Consider the following 22,141-nt stretch of genomic DNA (forward strand, 5'->3'; position numbering starts at 1 on the left):
AATGAAGTGAACAAACAAACAAAAAAAAAAGGTATTTCAGTCTATCAAAGAAACAGCTGTTTCTCTGATTGTTTACCACAAAAAATGTCCACCAGCCAGATGTTGACTTTAGGGTTGGGTTCAAACAAGCAAATAAGGCTTCATCGTTTTTAGCTTCTCTGATACGTTACATGGAGTAGGTGTGAACTGATTTTCACCCAGACTGTGTGGAAAGCACAGCAGCTCAAAATATGCTTCTACTGGCAGATATTTGGCCAAAATGAAAATGAGGTTCTGCTAATCCAGAATCCCTGAAAATAATAATGAAAACTAGGTTCAACTGTATGGTATTACATACAACATTAAAATAAATCACCACACAGGCCATTTAAGATAAGTGGTGTAGACTACCAGATAAGTTACCATTTAGTTTATTTTCCTCTTTTCCAAAAAGAGGAAAATAGTTTTAATGATTCACTTTGAAAATGTGCAGCCCAACACTGAACTGCAATTGTAAACACTGAAGAGAAGAAAATAAATAAGTACACTCTCTGCACACCAGTCAGGTTTCATTTCTGTCCACACTTGCGTAACGTATGTCATGATGACTGTGAAGGAATTTAAAATATTGCGATAGTAAGTGTAGTTCTTGGCAAAATGAAAGCCGTCACTATATTAACATGTTGGAAGAAGAACATAACAGTCAGCACAGTTTCTGTTCCTGAGGTACTGTGTTTGAACAGGACATTATGTCTCAGTGAAGGTGACCTTTGACCTTTAGGATCTAAAACATCGTCACTTCATCATTTTATCATTCATGGACATGTGTGATGCTTTGTCATAATTGGTGTTTGAATTCTTGGCTCAAGGCCAAGAGGTTACAGTGACCTTCGATCTTTGACCACCAAGTTGTAATCGGCTCATCTCTGAGTCCAAGTGGATGTTTGTGCCATATTTGAAGAAATTCTCAACAAGAGTAGGACAGGCAACCCAAACTGAATATTAGTAAAACTCTTGTCATTCAACACCTGGTGTATGGATGATATTTGTAAGCTGATCCTGATATATTTGAGTGTGACGTCCCACAGTCATCCTCTGACTGATGTGGCACTTCACTGACCCTCCAGTCTTGTCATTGGATGATAAGCTCTTATCTCTCTCACAACAAAGCCCTGAAATGAAGAGTTACATAAAGAGGTTTTGAAGAGGTTGTCTGTCACCCACACTAAAAATGAAGTGATGTAGACTACCAGACAGATACACGCTATTACACTACTAACAGGTTTTCAGCAAGCTTTGTCCTTTTTTTCCTATCTTTCTGTCTTAAGTCACTCAATCAGTCAGATGCAGAATAATGATCACTATGATGACGTAAGTCCAGGTCTGCTTTTGGAGAGTCTGAGGATTAATTCATCTGTCGAGCAGGATGGCGTGCTCTCTATTTCTTCTACGTTGGCTTGTCCAGCAGATGCTGCCACATAACGTCACTATTCACTCATCAGCCCCGAGCCGCTATGTGGGTCAGGGTTACTTACTCGAGCTGTGCAGATGCCTTGGACGTCACCTGATCTTTACAGTCGGAAATAATACGCTTCTGCAAGTGTAACCTGAGTGATGCATCCCTAGCTGCCTGTTACTAGTAACCCTGTAAGACAACAGGATGCAGAGATGAAATGACGCCCACAGACAGAGCAGTCAGGAGGCTGCAGCCTGCTCTCCTTTGACCTGTAGCCTACTTTCAGTGAGACAGAAAATGACGCTGCCTCTTTGGATGGATTGTTTACACGAGTTCAACATGAGAGAGAAACTTTCAAGCCAGCGAGGAGGATGCTGCAAGTAGTTACATCACAAAAATCCATCCATCCATGCATTTTCTATACCGCTTATCCATCAGGGTCGTGGGGGAACTGGAGCCTATCCCAGCTGACTACAGACGAGAGGCGGGGTACATCCTGGACTGATCACCAGTCCATTGCAGGGCTGACACACACAAAGACATACAAAGACATACAAGACATACAATCACACATGCACACACTCACACCTAGGGGCAATGTAGAGTAGCCAATTAACCTAACATGCATGTATTTGGAATTGAAAAAAATCCATGCAAAACAAAAACTATATGCTCAGTTTTGCGACTCTTGTTACTTTTATCACGAGAGCTGGCTCGAAGCTCGACAGAAGTTGATGGCTAGGGTGAATATTTAAGTTCATGAGTACTTATACTCTCTGGTGCCAATAGTAGTCTTCATCGTTATGCACAAAGCAGCATATTTGTCCCATTTTTTAAATTGTTTTTTTCATCAAATATGTACATATTTGAAACAAAGTTCAATTAAAAATTCACAACAGTAAAGCAGGACGTTGTTAACAACATTTGCAAGGCGCAGATAAGAGTAATGGTGTCTACGCTGCTGAGTCATCATATTCCACAAAACACTGGTGTCCAGAATGGATATTCATCAAAATACCTACCTCGCAAAACCAGCAGCAAACAATGGAAATGACAGAGTATGTTGGAGGAAAAGCAGCATCAGCACTAAAGGAAGCAGGAAAGCTATAATGTTTTTCAAAGCTAGCAGCACTGCGAGACCTGTGGACGGAGATGAGTCTCCCTTTCAACAATGACTGTCCAAACCTCGACCCTAGTAAACAGTCCTGACGGACCTTGACACATTGTAAAGATAAACTATACATGGATGAATGATAGAGTCGAGACAAGGTGACATACCACCGATCAGTCAGACCAGTAAACAGCTGAGGTTTTGATAAGGTGTTTATTTTCCTTCTTTATGGCTGACAGGTTAGCAAAAGCCCTTTGAACAGCTGGAGGTTATTGGGTTAGTAGTGATGACCCTTTAAAGGTCAAACAACATAAAGTGATTGTGACGGCACTGACCAGTTTGGGTGACCAGGGCATTATTGAGTCTAATGTGCTTTAATTAGTTTTTGTTAAGAATGGTCAACTGATATTGACTTAGGGTGAGTATTAATTGTTTAATTGTATTCAAAATACAACAAAAAAATATTTACATTCTTGTCTTTACTGATTATGCATCGAATTATTTCTTTTAGACAAACAAAGAGAGAAATCTTAAGCTATAGACCGGTGTTAAGTAACCTGTGTTGAACAACCTGTGGTGGAAGAAGCACTCGGATAATTTACTTTAGTAATAACAATACGGGTCCTGCATTCCCACATTTGCTAAAGCAAAATCACCAACAGTAAATTTTAATTAACATAAAATCAGTCATTGTGACTAATAGCTCCATTTAATGTGATTATATTGTTGAATAATTTTGTGCATGTGAGCAGTACTTCAATGTTAGTATAGTATAGTATAGTAGTAGTAAATACAGTATTTAAGTAAATGTACTTTCACCCACTGCGAAAAGCAGCACAAACAAACAGTGTATTAAAATAAAGTTCTATAGATTCAGATCTGCTTTCTATGTGAGATCTGATCAGATCTGTTTTTCTACGCCCTCATTTGTTTGAGGGATTTCCAAAAACACGTTTTTTGCTTTCTCGCCTCAGGTTTGAGGAGATCACTGTGTATTAAGAAGGCAAAGAGATTAGTTTTGTTGAGCTCGTGCAGTTTAACTCTGAGATGTCACTGTGCTCAGGCTGCTCCTTGCCAGGAGACAGATACAGCAGGAGACCCCTCCCAAAACCTTCAGAGGTACATCATAGGACCGCGAAGTGTTTCGTATTTAACTTCTGATCCCATGATCCCAGTCTCAGGTTGTTTACATCTGGCTGCATGGGACTGATGCTCTGGAGAACATTAGTCACTGTTGTACGGTGGGTCGTTCTTCACCTAATTACAGGCTGCTGGAAACATGATCTGTTAAGTGTTTACACATACAACATCTTGAATTGACACACACACAGAAACAAGAAGATGGTGTCATGTTAGGTCACTGTGCAGTCATAGTGTGTCTCTTGGGAATTACTCTAGAGGGCAGGAGTTTCCGTAATTACAGTTTACAAAGTGGGCCGTGCATTCTCTTAATGACTTTGCTTAAGCGCAATAACCTTCAAGAAAACTTAAAAAAAAATAAATTAATAAAATAAAATAAGTCGCTTTTGTTGTACTTTAGGAAGTTGCCATTGATCAATGCAAAGAGCTTTGCGTTGCTTATTGGCCTTTGCTTGAGGGTTACATCAGATGAATGCTGAATGTCAAGAACCGTGCTAAAGTTTGAGAGACTGCTTCGTGTCGGGGAGGAGGAGGAGGAGGAGGAGGAGGAGGAGGAGGAGGAGGAAGAAGCAAAAGCTGAAAGCACGGGGTCAAAGAGAGAACAATCCGAAGGGAATGAAGGAATCAAAGGCTCAAAGATTATCAAAGCCTTCAAACTGACAGAGATATGAAGAAACAAGAGGATCAATGATAAAAACCTGGATTGCCTGGAGGATTCAAACTGAAAACAGATCCTTGGAAATAAAGAATAGCTCAAACTGTCAGACAGGCAGAAAGTCTGTGAGCACAATGCTGAAGTGTACTCACTGGTAGCATAAAGACATTTCAAGTATGACAAGTTATCACTTGGGCAAAATAGTCTCCTCTGTTTCTTGTATCAGAAGCTCTTGATCAATAACACAAGCATGCAGGGTCACCTTGAAACCTCAGCTGTTGTTCAGGGCAGGTTTCAGAGATGAATGCTTATATCTGGAAGAAATGCCAGCATATTAGATGACAGTGTGCTGATTCACTGGAAGGCAGGAAATGTTCTCCAATGAACCAGAGAGAGCAGTTATATTCACTCTACGAAATGTAAACATATTTAGTTAGAGTTGCTTATTCATCATCTGGGATATTAATACCACTGTCATGTCTGTGCCTTAAATACGAAGCTGAGGGCACTTAGTTCAGCTCGGCATAAAGACTGTGAACAGGGGAAACAGCTTGGCTCTGTCCAGAGGCTAAGAGGATTTGCCCAAAGGCACCTTTAATGTGCACTAATTCACAGGTTATATCTCCTTTGTGAAATCTGTACAAAAGGCTTATGCTAGTTGTCTGGCAAACTCACGGTGACAACAAGAGACTCCAGGAAGTCACTGCACCAGCCTGCTGTTTGCCCCATTAAATGGCAGCTTGTCATTTTCACACCTCTGTATGAAAGACAGATAGAAATTGTCACACCCTGCAGCAGGTTCGCTGGTTCTGTCTCTATGCTAATAAGTGAAGTGTACAGAGATGAGAGTTGTATTAGTCATATTATCTAACTCTCAGCAAAAAAGCAAATAAAATGGAACCTTATTTCTCAAAATGTCAAAATATTCCTTTAATATCCTTTGCAGAGTACAAGATGAAAACTCTGGAGGGTTTAGTTGATGATTGAGAGGGATTATTATTATTATTTTAGGAAATTCTCATGCCTTTATGGTGAAAAAAAGATATTTTCAGTTTGCGAAATATTCACAATGTAATCTGTTACAGATACAGATTTCATGCCTATTGATTACATATAGGCTTCGCACTGTGATGTGCAACGAGTCAGTGAAAAATTGGATAATCAGGAGATTTGTGATCATTATTTCTCCATGATTTCATCCACCACCACAGTAGACCTGCTTGTAACATTAGCATGACTTTTACTTTATATTGCCATATTTGGTGTAATGTTTGCTAAGCACAACTGGAGAACTGATTTTGCTGATGATTCACAAAGAAAGTGCTCCAAGACTGCTGTTCTCTGATCAGCCATCAGCCACTAACAACCACAATACATCCTGCCCTGATGTCCTTGAGCAAGACGTTGAATGCCCCCTATGGAGCCCAGTCTGAATGCATAATGTGTCCTTGAGAAAAGGCAGGAAACGGTTCCCCTTTAACGAGAGGGAGCAATTGTTCAATAATGATACCCAAACTGGGGTGAAGATTGGAAATAGCATTTTGATTGACCAGATAATTCAATCCCCCTGCCAGAAATTGACAATTGGTGAGATATCCAGTTTAGACAATTACGGTACTTCAATTGATTAGCAGAGAATGAGGAGTGAAAACTGCCTAACACATCAGGTCAGTTTATTTACAGAGCACAATTAAACGCAGCAAATGCTGACCAAAATGCTGTACAAAGAAGCTGAATGTAGCTTAAACATAATGAAAATAAATGGACTAACTGTGATAAGACTCAACACTTAGGGACACGTGGACTGCAGGGGAGTAATTGGCAGAGTATATGTGACATTTGGAGGTGGAATAATGAGAGATGCAAACTGATGCCAATTTGTACAGTGCATCCAAAACAAAAGTATCTTCAAAGCAATTCTGTATGTGAAAGGAGGACGATACAGAAGAAAAAATGTTGGTGTCTGTTCCAGGTGCCAGTGAAGATCCTCATTGCTGCCTTTCAAGTGAGCATCTGGTGAGACAAATCGAATTGACTCCCACACAAAGAAACGTCTGAGTTGTTTCGGTTTTAGAAACGACCCCCATTCCACACTCTTTAAATGGCACATATCTCTCTTACTAAAGCTCCACGACAGAAATCCAATGATGGTGGCGTTCCTATGGCTACAGATGCTAAGCTATGATTGGATAATTACTGTTAGGGCAGAGGTTTAGCAGACAGCGAATAGCATGTCATTATTTTCTTTATCCTGTACCTTCTGCAGCTTTTTCTTTTTATTTTTTTTCTTAACCATAGTATACTATGCACTGCCATTCATTCATTCTGTATTTTAATAGGTTTAATTTTATTGATGTTTGTCAGCAGTTTGTGTTTTATCTTTGTAAGCACACCCACCAAATAAAGACATGAAATGCTGAGAAAGTAATCACCTAAGAACTGCCTCTGAGTCATGCCGCTGTTCCTGAAACTTTAGACCATCAGGTCGATTTACTGGTCTCAAGTGAAGGAACCCTGAGATTTTTAATATGACACCATTCCTTTACATGCTCTTCTATTTCTGCTTGGGATTTCTGATTGGATTTTTAGTGCTAGAATATGGAAGACAGTGCACTGACAGAAATTTTCACGCTCCATCATTTAATGTACTTTGTTGTCTGTAAAAAAACAGGCAAATCTGTCACAGTCAAGCGGATATTTCAAAATCATCACCTTGACAAACTATTAGACTGTAACCATTGCGTTAACACCACAAATGACAAGTTAACATGTCTGTATTCAAGCATGTTATGTGGAAATGGATTTTTCTCCAGCGTAGCAATGAAATGTCAAATACACTGTGACAGTCTTGGCCCAACAAAAGCTTCCATCTCATTTGAAATTTGTCATCAGACATCCTGATGTTTCTCTATGAAACACAAACTCATATAAATACCAAGGCTGCTCTCAGTCTCATTTATTAGGTGCCCATCATCTTTGTTTGGCCATTAGTCTGTTCATTAAATTATCACAGGGTGAATTTCTATCTGTCTTTGAATGAAAGTCTGTGAAATGGCCCACATTATGGGACAATAAAAAGATCAGTTCCTCAGTACGATTGAAGGATGCACATTAGTTTCTGATGGTCTGAGAGCTTACTGATTTGCTATCACCTCCCATTGATTTTAAAAAGCATGTTACATTTACTTTTTTTGTCGCATTTATAGTTTACATAAAATTCACATGACAGCTTGATGGAAACACTGCATTGTGACAAAGTAAATCAAGCTCCATTTGTCAAGGAAATGCTTTGCTCTACTGAACATGCGATCTTTAGAGAGGCACAGATGAGAAACGTGGAGCTTATTTAAAACAACAAAACAGCTCTTTCTGATCTCATTTCAGTCATCTTTCAGTTTTTCTCTCTTTGCTCTGGATTTGTTCTTCTCTTATGTCACCTTGAAAGTGATTGTTGAGGAGGAAATTACATAAGATCCAGCTATAGATAGAGAGATCTACTCATATGGAGCATACTTTGATGTATCTGAATAAACAACCGTGTCAGACGTGGTGGAATTAGAAGAAGAACAGAAGAACTGTTTTAGTTAAGTAAAAGTACAATACCATGATACTACACAATATGCCAACCATTACAAGTTCAAGGTGGAGACTGATGGAGAGTTAGATGAGCGATTGAAACCATTCTCATGTTTGTGCATTGAAATATAATAATATATAATACAATAAGCCTACAGCCAGCAACTGGTTAGCTTAGCTTAGCATAAAGGCTTTGTGCCACTTTAAGTACTTTGATTGCAAAAATATTAACAGCAAGATGCTCTTAAAGTCAAAGCACTTGTTATGGAGAAAAATATTCTCTCCAAGTGACAGCATTTTATTGTTGAGGCTGGTCGAGGTGGAGCTAGTTTTACTTTACTTACAGCTGCGTAGTTTTGTACAGCGATTTGCCCCTTTCAGACAGTCACAAGATGAGAGAAGTCTGAGGGACACTGAGATGATTAAAAGGCCAAAAAGGTTGGGGACCACTGGCTTAATGTTCAATAATATGTTGTGTTTTATATGTTTATCCAGTCGGTGTGTAATCTCTTCATCTAAACAACAGTTGCCAAATAAAAGTAAAGGAGTTAAACTACAACATTCCCTAGTGAAATGTAGCCATGTAGAAAACAGTATGAAATTAAAACACTCAAAGTACTTTTTGTCCCCTCCGTGTCCACTCTGTGGCCCTGTAGAAATAAGCTGTGAACACTGCACATGGCAAATGCTTAGAGATTTTTGCTTAAAATAGCTGCCCTCTGTGGCCAAAAAAAAAAAAAAAAAAAAAACGATGCTCTGATAGCAGTGAGAGTGAACCGAAACAGCTTGTTCCTGCTGAGAACAGAAGAGATAAGTGACAGTTCTCTGGTTCTCTGATAAACCACTGGCTTCACATTTCAAAAGGATTTTCCTTACTGGAGCAAAATAAGCACCAAATGCATCAGTATACTGGTTAGTATCTTAGCTGAAGCCAGCAGCAGGTGAGCCCCACAGCCAGGGTTTCTTGTTTGGCTGCAGCGCTGCATTGTCTCACCTTTTCCTGACCTTGCAAATTCCCTGGTGGCCACTATATAGTCTATGTACACTACCAATTCACACAGTCACACACACACACACACACACACATGCATAAACATATGCTCACAGGGCTTGCAACCTGATTCCTTGGCTTCAGAAGGAAGCAAGCCACTACCTACTACCCACCTACCTGCCACTGATAAAACATGGCTGATTCCCCGCGTCGTCACGGGTCAGCAGTCAGAGAGACAGCGCAGCACCACAGAGTCAGTTACACCACCTCTGCTGTCCGTCAGCTCCCCCTCCACCCTGCTCATGCTTCAAATGATGACACTATCTGGAAAAAGAGGCCACGGCTTCTTTTGTGAGGGGATTCTCCAAGAATAATTTCCCATCAGACATTTAATTTGTTCCCTGGCTGCAGATCAAAATTAATTATTTATCCTCCGCACATTTCATAAAAAGTATGCAGTATGCATTTTTTTTTTACCTGCTGTCTGTGTCATATTCCTGGAGGTGCTGCAAGGACTTTTACAACAGCCTATCACTTTCTCTGACATATGGCAGAGAGCTGCTCATTTCTTTGTGGCTTGTTCCTACAGAGACCACAATTATTCTGTCTTAAGATAAAGAAACGGAAAGGAATGATAGGGTATACATTCCCAACGTTAGATGATAAAGTAATGTTTGGTTTTTTTTCCACATCACTTGAGCACTTGTGTGAGACAATCATCTTCCACCGTGAATAATATGCTCAACATTATTAAAGAAATTAATTTGCTTGGTTGCTGGATGAAATTTAAGACTAATGAACAATTCATTTGCTATAGGATTTTCAGAGATGGAAGTGAGTGATGACACTCACATTGTCATCACTGTTATAAAGTCAGCTTTTTTGTGCTAATGCTTTTTGGAGTATTTTTATTTATTTTAATTTTTCTTAACTTTCACTACCCAAATGTCAGGGCATGTGATGGTTGTCTTTGCACCCAGGTTTTGATTGAGTGGTAGTGAACAGTACAAATCACGTCATTATGGGTTATGAGTTAAGATGAGTTCATTATTGTACCATGGCTGGTTTAATTAATCAGTGGTTTAATGCATCACTCAAGTGACCCAAATCAAACTCACCCAAGATATTGCATGACCAACAGATGCACCCAAGGTCTGACTAGCATGCTAAATGCTAACATATGCATTATGGACACTCTGGCCATGACCTCTGTGTTCACTGAGGAACTTAAACCAAACTGAGGTTTGTGAGGACTTTCAGGGCAGATAGGCTGAGTGTTTGGTTTTCGTGGAACAGAGAGGTTGAGTGGTTGATTTTAGTGGGCCAGAGAGGCTGAGTGGTTGGTTTTCGTGGAACAGAGAGGCTGAGTGGTTGGTTTTAGTGGGACAGAGAGGCTGAATGGACTGGTTACATTATTTTTTTCTTTGAGAAGAAATAGCAGAGAAGCTGAACCTCCAGCAGACTGTGAAGGACAACAGTGAGCTCATTAGTTGTTGTAACTCACAGTGTTTGTAGAATTGCGTGTGTGTGTCTGTTGCTTTAATACGTGTGTCTACTGTTAATTCAATAAGAAGTTTCAGGGAATTTAATATTGTTTGATGCACACTCAATGGTGTCTGCACACTTTTTATTTACATAATGTTTTTCCACTAATGTTTATGTTGACATTTATCACGTTTTATTTTGTAGCCTAAAGGTGATAGCACTCCCCTCCTTTTTTCTAAAGGTAACACAGTTTACTCAGAGTGCATTTTAACTGACTGACTAAATTACAAAACATAGATAGATAGATAGGTAGATAGATAGATAGATACCTTACTGATACTGAGTTCCCTCAACAGTTCCCTATCTATTCAGTATCCAGTAGCAGAAGTGCCAGACAAAAAGCACCAATCAGCATGCATTGAAGTAAAAGAGCACAAAAATATAAAGTATAAAGGAGTGTAAAATATAGATTATATAATAGGAAAGCTTAAAAATATAATAATAAAACATAATAAAAGAATTAAAACAGTTCAGTGCAAACAATTGCGAAACAATTTTCACCTAAAAGTAACATTTCTTTTAAGTAACAGTACTTTTACTTGAGTATAATATTCTAGCACTTCTTGGATCCTTAAGAATCTATATGTAAATATATACATCAATCAAGAATTGCTGTGTTGTTTGTCAGTGGATCAAAACTTGATAGTAATTACCCAGTGACAGTGGGAGCCAGAGGAGACAGAGTACAATGTAATTATCCCCCTCCCACATCTGTACTCTGCATACTTGGTTGTGTTGGTACCTGATATATAGCATAAGCTGCAGGCTAATCAGCCTTTTGATTAGAACGCTGATCTAAACAACCAGTGCCTGGAGAACATGATAACAGACGTTTTTGACGTGACGGCTGTTCCTCTATCTCTGGAGGATGAACGTAGACGTGTTTATATTGTTTTGACTGTGTATGAGTGTTGTGGAGCAGCTGTACAGCTGAGGTCCGGCATGCACACACACACTGCTGGCTCAGCTGAGTGCTAGACTGGCTCACATACACAGACAATAAAGACAACATGGAAGGCAGCATCTGCTCAGTGTTCATTGTATCTTAATCTTTCCAAGACGTGCTTGTACAAACTTGCCAGAGTCTTAGTCATCGGTGCTGCTTGACAAAAGTGGGGTTGAAAGCTTGACAGCCCAATCCCCACATGTTGCACTGAATAAGCTCCTAATGTCCTGTGATGCATTATGTGATGAGGTCTAACAGGGCTCATACCATTATAGTCAACCTGTTTCTGTCGAGAGCAATATTACAGGAGAATAACAAATGTTCTCTTCATTTGGAGCAGCTCACTTGAAAAGTGTGTGGAAGTATGGTGGGAAATCAAACTGTAGTGATGTGAATGCATTGCTGATAAGGAACTTGGTGGATTCAGACAAAGGTCGCGACTATTCAAAGCCAACTTTCATTTCAAATTCGGATTGTAATATCAGATTGTAAATTACCGATTCAGGCCATCATCTGGAGGTATTCTTGAGAACCCAAAGAGTATGAAAGATTAATGAATTTTAGCGTGATATTCTGTCCCAGTTAGAAATAGGCTCACTAGTGATATTGAGTATATTGTGAGAAAATATGGATGCTGTGTACGTTTCCAGCTCATGCTTTTAAGGAGTATATTTAATATGACAAATACATGTTATATCTGAATGATGAATATGATTGATGTCAAGCTGACATTAATAGCTTGAGCTGTTTAAAGACCCAAGAGGACTCTCTCTTAGCACGGTTACCTCAGTCTGTTAGTGAGTCCACCATTCTGGTCCGGATCGAAACGTCTCTACAACTATTGGCTGAGTTGCTATGAAATTTAACTTATATCAAATTGAAACTGTTAAATTTAATTTATTTAATTTAAAGGTTTTCATGGTCCACAAAAGATAAATTGTAATGACTTTATTGATCCACTGACCTTTCATCTCATACCACCAGCAGATTAGTGTCTTCAAATCCTGTATTTATTCAAATAAACCCAGTCGTCAATTCAACTCTCAGTGTGTAGGTTCTGCTGCAAGGGGTCTCTTAATAAAAACAAGACACAGCTCACGTGGGATCATGGGAATTGTTGTCTTGATTGGTAAATAGAAACCATTTCGGATGAATCTGTCTATCCGACATGACTCAAGCAAAAATATCCATGGACAATGTGATGTGTAAGTGCAGCTAGCATGACTGTGCACTCTTATTCTAAGTGTGGCTCACATTTAAGTCGTAACGAAATCGTTTTGATAGCTGTGGCTAATCTGCTGTTGCAGTTTGTTGAAACAGATTCTTGCACAGCAGATGATTAAGCATCCTTTCTGCAGTTTCCTTCTTCACCCAAATGCTAATAAAAGAAAGCTAAAATATTTACCAGAAATATGCCAGAATATGTTCCTAACTGATTGAGTGAATGTGGTGGAAGTAGATAGAAATAGAAAATTCCGAGCACTTTGTTAACTAAAATTGATATTAGAGCCTAAAGACCACTATGGAAACTGCCATTTCCTTCACACACTCATCTGAACAGAAATCAATTTGATTCCAGTGCTCTTCTAGTAAGTCAACTGTGTCCATCATCACAGGGGGAAATCAGACTGTTGAGAGACGGTGACTCATGCAGGTCTGCTCTGGAATAATTATGATAATGAGTCATTGTGCTTTGTGGCAGTGATTTCTGCTACATTTATCATTGTCTCATCTCAGAAACTTATGTCATGTTTGTGTGCTCTCAACCTGAAAGGGATGACCCGTCTGACAGGAGGCACCAAGTCGTTTCCTTTGACAAGACAGCAGCTGACCCCACGCCTCTTTGAGATAAACACGTGTGAAAGTACTCAGGAAGCCTTTGTTTGCTTTATGTTTCTTCATGGTATTGTAATGAAAGATTACCATGTGGAATTCTGTCTCTCTTTATCATCACATCCTGGATTTCTCTATATTAAGCAAGCCACAGGTACCGGCATTTCCAATCAAAGACACATTCCGCGGATTTAAAAATGGATGAGCGTTTTCAGATTACATCAAGATATTAGGGACACATTTAATAAATAACCCGTTCAAACTAAGTTAAACATTGATTATAGCCATAATTAACAGTCATAATTAGGTCTGAGCTGACAGACGGGCCTCTCGCTGTTCAGTTCCTAAGTGCAGCAAATGTGCACATGATCGAGCCAAATGAGGTCTAATTTCCTGCAGAGCAGCAATCCATTACCACTGTCTGAGAGATGATGGTGAGGAAATGCCGAGAGGATGCTGAGTCAATGAGCAAAAGATCCCAGTATGATTGATTTACAACTACAGGATGTGTTGAAGAGCTGTAGCTCTTTGTGCCTCAGGGTATTCAGGCTTGCTCATGATTGCCCTCTCTTCAAACGCTGTCATTGGTCAGCGGGGAGCATTTTAGACCTCATACGGCAAATGTTGTCATCCTTGCCTTAAAACTATGTAACTCATGCCTCATTGCCTTCACTCTCATATTGAGTCTGTGCAGGTTATTCGTCCAGTGGTCCTTCTGATGACACAATTTACTGTCTATTAAGGCCTGGACACACAATTTTCAGCCTTGGCTTGGTTTTCTGTTACGTATTTTATTACTTTTTGACTGATAGATAGAATAGTATAGGAAAAAAAAATATTTTGCACTTACAACTTTGCTAGTGATGATTACTTGGTATCACACTATTTTCTACTACTAATGCTCCCACTTCAAAATTATTAGAGCTGCTTTAAAAATTAAATTTATGCTCATCTGTTGTACAAAACATGTTAAAAATGTCTCAATGCTGATTGTCAAAGATCATTTCTATCAGTATGTCTTTCTCCTTTATGGCAACTCTGCATCGTTAAGTAGCTTGTGGTTATTATAAACCAGGGAAGATGTAAAAAACACGCTGCAACAAACGCAACAAATCTTCCAAACATCCTCTTTGCATATTTAATCGCCCGACACCAGCAGGACGGAGCAGAAGGTTTTAATTCTATGCACTTTATGCATGGTTTTGGCTACTATGCAGAGTGGATAAGTGGCTTTTGGGAAAACCAACACCAGTCTTTCTCTCCATGCAAGCTCACTGAAAAGTAACTTTAAACCTGAGACTGCGTCAGAGATAGGAAATGGATGGGATGACAGCAGGAGGAAAGAGTTTCAAAGAGCAAAATGTCTGATCTTCAAGGCTGAATTGCTTTTATACAGATAAGAAACAACAGCTTGGCGATCTGATCAAAGTTTCTCTTTTAACAATGTAGGTGCAAAGACTGAACCCCAGGAAGGCAGTTTCTTTTAGCATGGGGATAAAACAGGCCGTCATTAAAATTTAGGCAAAGCTGAATGTACTGTTCCTATCTGTGTGTAAGCTACGTGCGTGAACACAGACTCCACAGCAAGCCAAACTCGTTTTCAACGAGCCAGGAAGCGAGCGCCTTGCTCCTTTTATTTTCCAGTGTAGCAGGTGAAAAGCGAGTAAAACTGAAATAAACAAATACAGAAAAACTTAGGAGCCTGACATTACCGTCTCACACAAGCAACAGTAACGTTAGCCTATTACTAGTGTGACTAACAAGTATCGCTTAGCTTAGCAAGAAAACGAACGTTAGCGACGTAACGTAGCTACTACTCATGTTCGGGTGTAAACATTACGAACTATGCTCATAAGGCTTATTTCTACACAAGTACAAAATGCACATCACTACTAACACTTACAGACATTGCTGCCATGGGTGTGTGTGGAGTACAAAACTCAAAGAGCGAAATATCAGGAACATCACATTACTGACAGTGATAGCAACTGAAGTACTGCGGGAATCTTACATTCATTACGTTACATTACGTTCCAACCGGAGGCTCATGGGAACACTCAGATGTAAACAGAAACGTCATTCAAAATAAAAGCTCATCCTTTTCCTTACAAAATACAGGTCTCTTTTCTTTTGCAATAAACAGTATATCATAAAGAACCAAAGTTGTAGAAAACACCATTTAAATACATATTTCCTTTTCTTTATATTTCAACCTGAGGACAGAACACTCCCCGTCTGGCATAACTAATGCCACTACACAACTCAACTTTTCTTTATTCAACACACATTTACTTTAAACCCTTTTTTTTTTTCTCTCAGTTTGTGCCTTTTTAATCTCTTTCAAGAAGAAGGATGACGTCCGAGATGGGCCGCAGGTAAGTCTTTGAGGTGCCCTGAGATGCCGTCTGCACCTCAACTTTACGGACGCGTCCATCGCTGCTCGGAGAGGCCGATGTGACCAAAGCCATTGGCCACTCGTTCCTTGGTGCTTGAGTCTGTTTCAGCAGCACAATGTCTCCAGGTTGTAGGTTGCGCTGAGTTCTGTGCCACTTGCGTCTTGAGTGGAGAGTGCTTAAATACTCAGTTCTCCAACGGCCCCAAAACTCGTTTGCCAGCACTTGCACTTGTTTCCACTGACCTTTCAGGAGATTCTTGCTGGTGAAGTCTCCAGGTGGAGCGTGTAGGCCTGGCTTTTGGGTCAGGAGCATAGCAGGGGACAGCAGAATGGGAGAGGAGGGGTCTGATGAAATGGGAATCAGCGGCCGTGCATTGATGATTGCTGATATCTCCGCCATCAAAGTACACAGTACCTCGTGCGTCAGGTGAGTATGCTTGTTTTGCAGAAGCATGGAGTCTAGTATTCTGCGTGTGACCCCAATCATACGCTCCCACACTCCCCCCATGTGGGAGGCGTGTGGTGGATTGAACTCCCACGTGCAGTCTTTGCTATGGAGATAACTCAGAATTTCAGTCTGCTTTTCCTCAGAACGCTCCATGCCCAGCTCTGCACTGGCGGCTATGAAGTTCGTCCCTCTGTCTGATCTGAGCTGCTTTGCCGGGCCTCTGATGGCAAAGAATCTTCTCAATGCATTAATACAGCTTGTGGCATCCATTGACTCTATGACTTCAATGTGTACCCCCCTAGTGTTCATACATGTGAACAGAATGGCCCACCTTTTGCTCTGCGCTGCACCTCCTCGAGTGCGTCGGGTCATCACTGTCCACGGTCCAAATACGTCCAGCCCTACGTATGTGAAGGGTGGGGAGGTGTCGAGCCGCTCTGGAGGGAGGTCAGCCATTTTCTGCACTTCCAGCTTCCCTCTGAGCTTACGGCATGTCACACAATGATGAAGTGTTGAACTCACCAGTTTCTTGCCACCGACAATCCACAGTCCAGCTGCTCTGATAGCCCCTTCTGTGAACTGTCGCCCCTGGTGTTTCACTTCAGCATGATAGTGTTCTACAAGCAGCTTGGTTACATGGCTATGCTTAGGGAGGATGATTGGGTGTTTTACCTCAGTGTCAAGAGAAGCATGTCTGAGACGGCCTCCGACCCGGAGCAGACCGTCGCTCAGGTAGGGGTCAAGGGTCAAGAGCTGACTCGAGCTAGAGACTTCTCTGTTTGCTTGAAGAGCAGCGTATTCATCTGGATATGCATCTCTCTGAACAGTCTCTAGTATGAGCCTCTTTGCTGCCGCACGCTCCTCAGGAGTGCGAGGCCCACTGCACTGATGCCAGCCTTTGCATGTGTGCTGTGGTGTGTCTGTTGTGCCTGGCTTGTGTGAACGCACCTGATGTTTCAAGTAGGAAACGGCTCTCCGCAGGGACTTCCATGTGGAAAAGCGCTGGAATCTCTCAGAGGTAAGTCTCTTAGTTTCGAGGTGGGTAGCTAGAGCAGTCACTTGTGGTCTAACTTCCACATCTGTTTCAGGACCTATCACCTCAAAGTGCTCACGTTTCTCCATCTCTGGAGGCTTGTAGAGGAAGTCGGGCCCTTTAAACCACATCGTGTCCATGAGCTGTGATGCTGCTACAGATCTGGTGGCTAAGTCCGCTGGGTTCTGTTCTGAAGGGACGTAATGCCACTGATCTGGGGACGTTGTCTGGCGTATACGATGCACACGATTGTGCACGTACACATAGAAGCGCTTTGAGTCATTAAAGATGTATCCGAGGACCACCTTGCTGTCGCAGTAGAATTTAACAGCATCTGGCTTGAAGTCCAGTTCGTCTAATATCAGCTCTGCCATCTCAGTCGCCAGAACAGCTCCACAGAGTTCGAGGCGTGGGATTGTGGGTTCTGGCTGTGGCGACAGCTTAGCCTTTCCCAGCACAAATCCAACCTCCCAATGGCCCTCTTCAGTGACAGCCCTCAAGTAGGCTACTGCCCCTATAGCCCAGTTCGAGGCATCAGAAAAAAGGCACAGTTCTGTGTATTTGGCTTTTGAGAGTGACATCTTTACATAACAGCGCGGGACATGGAGGTTACTCAGCTTCTCAAGTGAGGCTTTCCACTCTTCCCATCTGCTCACCTTTTCATCAGGCAGAGGACTGTCCCAGTCCTGAACTCCGCTGGACAGCTCTCGTAGCAACAGCCTGCCTCTGATGGTCACTGGCGCTGCCAGACCCAGGGGATCAAAGATGCTGTTAATGACTGACAGCACCCCACGCCGGGTGTAAGGCTTGTCTGCGACGGCGACCTTGAAGGTGAACATGTCTGTGCTGATGTCCCAGCATAGGCCTAAGCTCCTCTGTGCAGGCAGGGTCTCGTCGTCTAGGCCTAAGTCTTTGATGCCTGTGGCCAGTTCTTCAGGCTCGAAGGCTTTCATCACAGCGACACTGTTTGAGGCAATTTTGTGCAGTTTCAAGTTGGACTCTGCGAGTGATGCACATGTTCGCTTCATCAGGTCAATAGCTGCTGACTCTGTGGGCAGGGAGACTAGCCCATCGTCCACGTAGAAGTGTCTATCGACAAACTGCTTAGTGTCTGCGCCATACTTTGACTCACCTCTCTGAGCAGCTCGTCGCAGGCCGTACATGGCAACCGCCGGGGACGGGCTATTGCCAAAGACATGCACACGCACGCGATATTCTTGAATTTCCTTTGAGAAGTCATTGTCTTCATGCCACAGGAATCTCAGATAGTCTCTGTGGTCATGTCGCACCAGGAATCCATAAAACATTTGTTGGATATCGGCAGTGACTGCGGTGAGGTCCTTCCTAAACCGTATCAGCACGCCCAGGAGAGAATTGTTTAGGTCGGGGCCTGTGAGCAGCACTGAGTTGAGGGAGACACCATGCTGTTGGGCGCTTGAGTCAAACACGACTCGTATCTGCCCTGGCTTTTGAGGATGGTACACCCCGAAAATGGGCAGGTACCAGCATTCCTGTTTCTCTTGGATGGGCGGTGCCCTCTCTGCATGCTTGTTCTCGAACAGCTTTTCCATGAAGGAGGAGAACTGCTGCTTCATCTCAGCATTCTTGTTCAGCGTGCGTTTCAAAGAACTGAGGCGGGACAGAGCTTGCTCTCTGTTGTTGGGGAGCGGCGGACGAGGAGACTTGAATGGCAACGGAGCTACCCAATTACTCTCTTTGTCCTGATGGACTTCTTTTCCCATAATGTTCAAAAACAGTTCATCTTCAAACGACATAGCACTCTTATTGTCATTGTCTGTTCTTTGGAAAACTGTGAGCCCGAGCTGTTCTTCGGCTGGCTTAGACTTTGTCATGTGTGCAGAGTGGCCATACCTGTGCTCCCCGCCGTAGCTCAGTCTCTCTTTCACATAGATGCTATTGTTGCAAGGAGTGAGAAGTGACGGACGTCCATTCTGAAGAATGTGGGTTCTGAAGGTGTTCACAGTTGGCTTGTGAGCGTTGTCGAGACACACTTCGCCTATTATCACCCAGCCTAAATCTAGACGCTGGGCAAAGGGTGCGTCGTGGGGCCCGCTGACTTGCTCTCTCACCTTGTGCACACGTATCATGTCTCTCCCTAGCAGGATCATCATCTGAGCGTCAGGATCCAGTTTGGGAATGTGCGGAGCGATGTGTCTGAGGTGAGGGTGTGCGAGGGCGACCTCTGGTGTCGGGATTTCAGACTTGTTGGTCAATATCTCGTTGCACTCGATGAGTGGCGGAAGATCAAGGCACACACCTCCATTCACTGCTTCAATTTGAAAGCCAACTGCTTTTCTTCCGGTCATCTCAGTCGTGCCGGCGCATGTTCTCATCAGATACGGAGACAGACTGCTGTTGACCCCAAACAGCTGGAAAAATTCAGAGCGTGCTAAGGAGCGGTTACTTTGATCGTCGAGTATGACGTATATCTTGATGGCGAGCTCTGGTTGACCTTGAGGGAAGACGCGTGTCAGACACACCTTTGAGCAGGACCGCGGGAGACTGCTTAGGCCGCAGACCTTGGTGCACTGCGATCTCACTTCCAGGGCGGAACTGGCTGGCTGTGCTTCTCCACCTGGTTGGACAGACGACGGAGGCGGTGGCTGAGAGGTGTCGGGATGCATTGCGGAGCAGTGTCTTTCACTCTCACACTCACCGCATTTCAGTGTCGTCTGGCAGTCCTTGGCGAGGTGGTTTGGGGCACAGCATTTATAACAGCGTTTATGTATTTTGAGAATGTCTTTGCGTTCTTGCAATGTTTTCATTCTGAATGACCTACATTTTTCTAATGGATGCGTTTTCTTGTGCACAGGGCAATATCGAGCTGGATCAATGTCTTTCTTTTCAGTGTCTGTGGCGCTTGTGGTGTCTGCGTCAACGGTAGCAGACACGTCTGTCTTGTGCACAGATACAGCTGTCTTGAACCCACTTTGCTTTAATGGAGTTTTCTCACCTTTGCTGTATGGCTGGCTGTTGCTTGACAGGGCGAAACTTGGGTCATTGCGGGCTTTAGCCTGGATGTTGATGAAGTCCACGAAGAACGAAAAGGGAGGAAAAGTTACTCTGTGCTGCTCTTTGAAGCGGGAGCCTGTGTTGAGCCATTTTTCCTGCAGACCAGGAGGCAACTTCTCAACTATGGGCTTTATCCCACGAGGCGTATCGAGGTAGGCCAGTCCGGGGAGGTAGCCGTCGTCCTTAGCTGCCAGCAGCTCCATAAGGAGATCACTGAGCTCTCTCAGTTTCACATTGTCTTTGGCAGACAGACGGGGAAAGCTATCTAGTCTTTTGAACAGGGCGTTCTCTACCATCTCTGGTGTGCCGTAGCATTCCTGCAGTCTCTGCCAAGACAGATGGAGAGCAGCTCTGGGGTTAGTGACATGAACAGCTCGAATCCTTTTCACATGCTCTGATGACTCTTTACCCAGCCACTTCACGAGGAGGTCCAACTCTTCACTGTAGGTGAGCCCCAAGCCCTGTGTTGCATTGACGAATGACGAATGCCATGCTCTGAAGTTCTCTGGTGAGTCGTCGAACTTGGTAAGGCCAGTGGTCACTAATTCTCTGCGTGCTAGGAACTTGGCGAAGTCCATCATGGGTGGAGAGTCGGGGCGAAGAGGAGGAGACTGATCATGTTGTCTGTGCGGAATGTGTGACGGTTTTGAGGTGGGGGACTGTTCAGCTGCATGTGCGGGCTCGTGTGCTGAGGGTCTGAAGTCTGTGAGTGGGGGTTTTACCGCTACAGTTCCAGGTGCTGACTGACATGGAGGACTATTCACCGTGTGCTGCATTTCATGGTGATTCAGTAAGGCAGAAGACTGTACGCTAATCTGTGACTGACATTGCACATACTCTTCAGTGCGCTGTCGAATCACTTGTGGCGAAACCACACTTCTTAGACTTTGTACATCTTCATTCCCCATAGCTACAGCTGCTTCTAAGATTTCAGCTTCGACCCGCGCTGCCTCTGCTTCCCTTTCATACGCCAACGCCTCCAAATCTGCTTCTAATGCAGCCTTTTGTAGATCTAGCTTAGCTCGTTGCTTTTTCATTTCTAACTGTCGCTTAGCATAACTTGCCTTGGTGAGCGCTGCTTCAGCTGTGGCCCGAGCTTTGGCGGCAGCCTCCATGACAGAAGACCTTGAAGAGGACGAGCGTTTTGAGCTGGCTCTTGAGTGGACCGAAGGCTTTGGAGACGATGAACGTCGTGGTGGGCTTGCTTCAGGCTTAGTTTCATCTCTGGTTTTCGATTCTGACGCCATGTTGGAGTTCTTGTGTTATCCGTTGCACCCACGCTGGTTGTCTTTTTACTGTACTGTTCCTATCTGTGTGTAAGCTACGTGCGTGAACACAGACTCCACAGCAAGCCAAACTCGTTTTCAACGAGCCAGGAAGCGAGCGCCTTGCTCCTTTTATTTTCCAGTGTAGCAGGTGAAAAGCGAGTAAAACTGAAATAAACAAATACAGAAAAACTTAGGAGCCTGACATTACCGTCTCACACAAGCAACAGTAACGTTAGCCTATTACTAGTGTGACTAACAAGTATCGCTTAGCTTAGCAAGAAAACGAACGTTAGCGACGTAACGTAGCTACTACTCATGTTCGGGTGTAAACATTACGAACTATGCTCATAAGGCTTATTTCTACACAAGTACAAAATGCACATCACTACTAACACTTACAGACATTGCTGCCATGGGTGTGTGTGGAGTACAAAACTCAAAGAGCGAAATATCAGGAACATCACATTACTGACAGTGATAGCAACTGAAGTACTGCGGGAATCTTACATTCATTACGTTACATTACGTTCCAACCGGAGGCTCATGGGAACACTCAGATGTAAACAGAAACGTCATTCAAAATAAAAGCTCATCCTTTTCCTTACAAAATACAGGTCTCTTTTCTTTTGCAATAAACAGTATATCATAAAGAACCAAAGTTGTAGAAAACACCATTTAAATACATATTTCCTTTTCTTTATATTTCAACCTGAGGACAGAACACTGAAAGAG

At 42.6% G+C, this 22,141-nt stretch overlaps 3 long non-coding RNA genes across 5 annotated transcripts in view; 1 reads left to right on the forward strand and 2 right to left on the reverse strand.

Moving 5' to 3' along the window:
* The window catches only part of LOC124056734, a 33,839-nt gene extending 20,551 nt beyond the window's left edge, over positions 1-13,288 (forward strand). The window contains exon 3 of one of the 3 annotated variants that reach the window (XR_006842998.1): positions 13,174-13,288. This is a non-coding gene — a long non-coding RNA (uncharacterized LOC124056734). Of the gene's footprint in view, positions 1-6,313; positions 6,887-13,136 lie in introns of those variants that run through there. The other 2 variants (XR_006842999.1, XR_006843000.1) reach the window with 2 other exon arrangements.
* Positions 13,289-14,826: 1,538 nt separating this feature from the next.
* LOC124056736 lies at positions 14,827-15,233 on the reverse strand. The gene is made up of 2 exons (XR_006843007.1): positions 15,136-15,233; positions 14,827-14,901 (listed from the first exon to the last, which is right to left on the reverse strand). It is a non-coding gene; the product is annotated as an uncharacterized LOC124056736 (long non-coding RNA).
* Positions 15,234-21,499: 6,266 nt separating this feature from the next.
* LOC124056735 lies at positions 21,500-21,906 on the reverse strand. The gene is made up of 2 exons (XR_006843006.1): positions 21,809-21,906; positions 21,500-21,574 (listed from the first exon to the last, which is right to left on the reverse strand). It is a non-coding gene; the product is annotated as an uncharacterized LOC124056735 (long non-coding RNA).
* Positions 21,907-22,141: the final 235 nt, after the last annotated feature.

The sequence above is a fragment of the Scatophagus argus genome, chromosome 3 (genome assembly GCF_020382885.2).
Source record: "Scatophagus argus isolate fScaArg1 chromosome 3, fScaArg1.pri, whole genome shotgun sequence".
NCBI classification, from domain to species: Eukaryota; Metazoa; Chordata; class Actinopteri; family Scatophagidae; genus Scatophagus; species Scatophagus argus.